The sequence below is a fragment of the Glycine soja genome, chromosome 15 (assembly GCF_004193775.1).
Source record: "Glycine soja cultivar W05 chromosome 15, ASM419377v2, whole genome shotgun sequence".
NCBI classification, from domain to species: domain Eukaryota; kingdom Viridiplantae; phylum Streptophyta; class Magnoliopsida; order Fabales; family Fabaceae; genus Glycine; species Glycine soja.
In genome coordinates, this window is record NC_041016.1 from 41,554,734 (window position 1) to 41,561,618 (window position 6,885).

A 6,885-nucleotide genomic window follows, 5' to 3' on the forward strand; every position below is an offset into this window, starting at 1 on the left:
GAAGTAAAGGAATCCATTGATGAAGAAAATCATAGGCCTACAAGCTCCAATGGAGCTTACATCAATAGCTCTCCACCAATCTTTCAAGCAGCGAACAGTTTCTTGCATATCCTTTTTTGTATATATGTTGATGCAGGATATGTGATGGGGAAAAAACGAGGATTTTAACAACTCATTGATTTGTAAGAATATCAAGGGTAACTCATTGATTCAAGAGATAAGATTCAACTGCTCGTTGATTCAAGAGAATACCAAAGATTGAGAAAATAAGAAGACCTCAATTTTTAATTCAATAATAATGTTACACTTTGAGTACATATGTTTTCTCTATATATAATAAAAAAAATAAAACTTCCTAGAAGCTAAATAAACGAAAACAAGGAAAAATTATATATTCCTAATATCACTAATTAATATATTCCTAAACTAATGCTATAAATATGATGAAGATATAATATCTTTATTAAAAATAAAAACATTATAATTGTGCTCCTAATTTCCAAATAAATCTTATTTAATTATGGAGGACACCTTCTTGATGCTTCTTGAAGGTTCAAGTGATTTCTTCATTTTGGACATTGGACTTCCAATTTCCAATTTCCGTACTAGAGCCTTGAGATCCTCTTTCACAACTTGAACTCTTTTCGGCCAATGGTTATGCCACACTGCAAAATCATATGTTCATGGCAGCAAACACTTGGGACCAACAAAAATCATAGACATCCTAAATCTTCCATCTTATTACACATTATGTTTTAGAACATCCTCTTCTCTAGTTTCAACACACATTGAAGAAATTTACTCCTTTTTAAAATGTTTTCAATTTAATAACTTATGACAAATTATGAATTTATATATAATTTGATCATTTATGTATATTGATGTTATTTAGTACTGGGGTAGTATTACACTTTATTGTTGTGATTTGTTATTTGACTAATGCAATTCAAATGTTAAATTATTATTGTGATAGGAGTATTTCGTTAATTGTATATGTTATTAATAGATTTTTTAATATATTTTTTCTATTGTGTAAACTCTTACGTAGTTTGAGAGTCAATTCTATGAGTGGAGTGTATGAAAACTCTACAAGTTTACATAAATTCTCAAACCTTGCTGAAATGAAATGTAAGCTTAATATAAGGATTCTAATATAAATCAACCAACACTAACAATCTGGTGCTGAACCTAATCTCTAAAACTCACAATTCCAATTTCCACATCCCAAACTTGAAATCCTTTGTAGTTAATCTATTTGTTATAATACAAAAACTAACTTCAATGAAAAAATCATATACAAAAACTAAACCTTGATTCTTCATTATTAAGAATTAAGACTCGAAATACAATGTGATGATCATCTTCATTGTCGACGATGGAACACCATGCATCATCGATTTGGTTTGAGAGAAGGTGTGCTTTGAGAATCGGAGATTGAAGATTCTGAATCATCACGACACCGGTGAACAGAGACTTGACAGAAAGTGACACCAGAGGAGTTACATGGATATCCCCAGAGACAGTGAAAGGAAGGAGCAAGCATTGGGTTTAACTGGGTTTGTTGGTTAACGACTTTTAATTGGATAAAAGGAAGAATACTTGATTAGATTTTAAATCAGCTTCTGCTGTATCGTGAATGTTTTGCTACTGGGGACGTCACTCATTTCTTCAACAAATCAACTTCAGCAAAACCATCGCTTCCACCATGAAAATTAGGAGAATAAGTAAAGCACACAAAAAACAAAAAAAGACACACAAGAAGAATCGAAAAACCTGGACACAAAACCAACCAAACAGAAGCGTTAACAACAATATATTATATATGCACTAAACTGATTTTGCATAAACCAGAAAAGTGCAATTATGCAGAAAATTGCGGTGCAACAGAATAGCAAAAATGCAGCAGCGAATATCCACCAATATGCAGTAACAGTATAGCGCATATATGACAACAACGATTAACCAACTATAAGGAGACGAAAACCCTAAAGAAACACAGAAGTAAAAGTGTGAAATTAAGAAGAAAAAGATAAAAGGAAAAAAGGGCAAAAAATTGAATTGGAGACACGGCTCACAAAACTATATATTGATACGCAAACTCATATGTCAGTAACAATTCTTTCATAGAGAATTTGATTATCTCTCTGAGGAATCAGCTGGATCTCTGCCTTACTACTTTTATCTTCCACTTATATTATGGATCTGATATATTGCATTGTATAACTCATAAGTCATAACCATGACTAATATTTCATTGCATAATAATTGATTGAAAAAAAGTACAATGTACAGAACTTTGTTCACGCAGGGGATACAATGATATACACGACCTATGGGAGGAATCAATGCTTAAAAAAACAGTAGATAGAATTGTAAATAATATGATGGCGTCCAGATTTTATATTTATGCAGTAGGGTAAGATGCTTGCATAGCTATGCCACAGACTCCTTCCTCAGAATCGACACCCCTTTGCATCCTAATGTAGCCTTCTTCACCCCACTCAGTTCCCCAAGAGTTCTTAACCAACCAATACTTAGTCCCATGATCACTAACACCATATCCCACAGCAGTGACACCGTGATCCAACTCAGTTCCACATGAACCAGTGAAGGCACCACTCTTGTAAAATTGAAAGTCAGAACTACTGGCATCAATGGCTACAGAAACTGGTTGATTGGCCACAGCCTTTTGCAGTGCCTTCTCATTGTTGGCAGGGACATCCTCATATCCAGTAATAGTAGCAGCATGGTTGGCTGCTTCATTTGCATTGCACTTTCCATCAACACCCTTATAGGGGTAATTGGCTTCAGTGTTGAGTCCATGATTTTGGATGATGAATTTGTAAGCATCATCCATAAGGCCACCTTCACAACCTTGGTCCACACCCTTTGTGTCACAATCAACAAGTTCTTGTTCTGACAAAGAGATCAATTTTCCACCCGACAGTGCATGGATTCCTTCAGTTGCTGCAACAGCAGAAAACGCCCAACAACATCCTATAAAGTAAATCAATAGTTAGATAATCATTCAATTTAGTCTGACTTAGTAAATGAATTATCATGCACTTACCACATTGACCTTGGTCCTTGACGGGTGTAACTGCTCCGTTTTGCCTCCAATCCACTGTGGATGGTACTGTTGTCACATTTTCATACTTAAAAGTGGTTGTCCTAATGATTGAGGAACACATATGCCCCTTGAATCTATTTCTTGGCGCAATGAACTCCTGATTGGTGAGGTCTCGAATTGGTTAATGCCTAGCTTGTAAGGTTTATTGGCAGCATTGTTGAAAGCTTCAACGTAATTTACATTTTCATTAAATATCCTGAAACGCTTTTCCCTTTCCCGAGGGTCCTTATACACCTTGCCATGACGAGTCATCCACTGCTCATGCCTCTCATACATGGATGCATCTTGGAGAGTGCAACAAGTCACTTGAAAAGCCAAGAATGCTGTGCAGAGAAGCATTGCCAATGAAATATGGTAGAAATGATTTTTGGCAACCATGGTAGCTAGTGTAGTGTGACAATTATGCAACAATTACTTGAAGTTGGCTAGTAAAATGTGACAAAGATGTGTTGGGCTGGTATCTAAGATTATTTGTGGTATTTGTAGTAAAGTTAGCGTTGAATGGTAAAGTAATCTTCTTGGTTTTCAACTCATCAAATAATCTGAAAGAACCTTTCTCGAAATTTACCGATGAGAATTTTTTTCAATACAAACGACTCTTGTATTGTATTTATATGCAGGTGTAGGTACTACGGACAAATTATTTGTCGAACATAACGTAGAGGCACTAATTGGAATACAGGGCCATAGTAGTTTTCAAAACGATGCCTTCTGTGTATTGGAAAACTTCGGAATTATAATAATCGAGGTTTGAAAATTTTATTGTTTCATGTGCATGCATATTATTAACGCATAACCGAATAAAAAATAAAAAATGTTGCATTCTTCATGTGTGCCTACTTTTATATATTTACTGGGAACGATTTTCCACTCGACAATAAACCGGACATTATTCTATTTTGGTTATCTATTTTACTGGAAATAATTTTATCAGAATATATTTACCTTTTAACTGAACTCTAAATTAGTTAGGGTTCTTTTTTTTCTCATAAATCAAAAGGTTAAGACAAAAAATAATACTTTTTAGTGGATAATTAGAAAATTAATATTTCAACATCTTAATTTAATATTGTTATTTTATACTCCATTTCTGTTTCTTTTTATATGACTTTTGAGATTTTATGTTTTTTATTTTTTTATTTTGATCCACTCCAGAATAAATGAATACTAGATAAGGACCCGTGCAAGGCACAGGTATTATTTAGTTGTTTGATATTGTATGTTAAAAAATTATTTTATCACTTAATTAATGTGTTGGTTTTAGATGTGATTTCTTTTAACTATGATGTTAGTTTAATAGGACAGGTTTTCTTTGTTCTTATCATCTAAATAATATTTACAATAATATTCTAAAATTTAATTTAACCTCCTTAGAATGACCCAATACTATATCTCCTTTGTCGAAAGTTTATATATTTTGACAAAGTCTTGTGCTCTCCGAACCAAGCTAGATAGTCTCCTATCACTAGGTTCACCAACCAACCTGTACTTGATTCTGATTATTCCTACCGGATATCAAAACCATAAGGATTGTTTCTAGCCATGGGTTCCCATATGACATAAGCGCTCTTGGGTGGGCCATTCCATCAAACGTTTGAGTCTTATTTAAGTATTTTTTTTCTTCTAATTATATGTTTCGATACATGCATTGTAAATATGTATTGCCGTAAAACAAATGTTTGGTTAATTATTGGTAATATTAAATTTATATGTATTTTATTTGAATTAGTGTAATGAATTTGTTTAAAGGTTTTATCAATAGAACATGAATAACAAAATTGTGAGACATAAAATAATTTTATATCTTAAAACCCGATGTTAACATTAATTTGTTAACATCAGTTTCATCAAAACCGATGTTAAGTTTATAGCGTTAACATCGGTTTTCTCAAGAAAATTGACGTTGTGTTATTCATAAATTAAAATACCAAATTCTTTTTCCCCTGCGTACTCAGTTTCGCAAACCCTTTCTCCCTCACCGCCGTGTTCCTCCTCCACGACACTGCATTTTGCGACCCGTCACCACTGTCTCCTCGTCACCCCAGGTCGTTTGGTGTCTCCTCGTCCGCGAGTTGGGGTTCATCACTAATGCTACGAAATTCAGGTACATGGTTGCTTAATCATTCTCTGATTCTGAGCATTCCCTACACTTCCCTCATGTCTTGTGAGCATTCATTGAGGTACGTGGCTGCTTCAATTCTTTTCAGATTGTGAGCATCTTGGACTTTTGAAAACTCTTTTGAGCAATGGTGGACCTACATTAGATTGAGGGTGTGCACTTGCACCCCTTCATTTTTTAAAATCCACCAATAAATTTTCTTTTAAATTAAAAATTGTAAATAAAATCTTAGATTTTTGTATTTTATTCCATTTATATTTATATAGTTGAACCCACTCATTTTATTATTTTATAATTTGTCCCCACTAACTTAGGGTCTTGGTTCCGCCACTGTTTCTGAGCATCCTCTTCATCACTTACTCGAAGATACATTCCGTTGAGGTACGTGGTTGGGAATGTTGTTCAGTTAGGTTTCTCTATGAGTAGTTTAGTCCACCTAAATAGTCTTAGTGAATGATATAGAGACCTCTCTTAATTGCTTCCCCTATCACCTCCTTGCAACTGTTTGACATCATTATGCAACCTTTTTCTTGGCGACCTTTTTCCTTCTATTAACTTCGGATGAATGTGACACATGGATGGCTTAATAGTGGATTTATATATGATTGTATAATTTTCTGTGTTTGGCATTCGAACAAGCTGTAGCAAGAGGACTAAAAGATCCTTCTTTTCGTGTGATTCGAAACCACTTTACATTTTCAGGAAATCTAGGAGAGGCAGCAACAAAGGTATGGCGACTTCGGAAACTTATTTTAGAGTAGGAATGTGTCATTTTCGGTCTGGTAAATAGTAATAATATTTTCTTGTCATTATATATTTATAAAGATTCGAGTTTTATGAAAACTACATTGATATTAGTTATTTTGATGCTTTAAACCATTAGTTTTAATTTTTAACTCTCCTATCCATGAATGTGATGATATATTCAAACTCTGTATTGATACTCACAATCCCTCTTCTATAACCAAATACCCTTTGTTGTTCACATTCATCAGAGTAGAAGAGAGCTTGTTTTCATCTTTCGTTACTAGTGTGTGTGTGTTGTGGAGATTGGAGACCTATAAAATGTGTTGGCACATATCATATGGCAGTAAAAACATGGAGAGAAATCAGACAATTAGTATTAACAAATCCCAATGCTAGAACTTTCCATTAATTAGGGAAAAAAAGAGCTTATTTATCAAGTTGAAATTGCATAAGAGCTTGTAGGAACTAGCTAGGAATAACCATAATAGACTACAAATAGCTGATGGACACACATGCATGCACTATAAAGATGGAAAATTTTATTTGCTTGAATAAGTTGAGGATCATGGTGGTTCTTTCACAAGGTTAGATGGGAAATCCAACACCACAATCTTCTCAATAGCAGGTGAAAAATACTCTAGTAAACTCAAGGTGATTCGAGTGAGTCTGAAATGCATTGAACTCCTCCTTCCCATTGAATGCCATCAAGAAAACATGAGTCAAACCTTGTCTTAGCATATCATGACTTTCAATGTCCTTTCCCCTTCCATACAAATATATAGTTAAGTACATGAGAATTGTGTGTACTAATTGCTAAAAAGCTAAATAAAATAACTAGAAATTCTATAGATACCCAAAATAGTCTAAAAGGTTAAAGATTATACAGCCT

General features: G+C 33.9%; 1 pseudogene; it reads right to left on the reverse strand.

Moving 5' to 3' along the window:
- Nucleotides 1-2,234: 2,234 nt before the first annotated feature.
- Nucleotides 2,235-3,508, reverse strand: LOC114386635 (annotated as a pseudogene).
- Between the last annotated feature and the right edge of the window lie 3,377 nt (nt 3,509-6,885).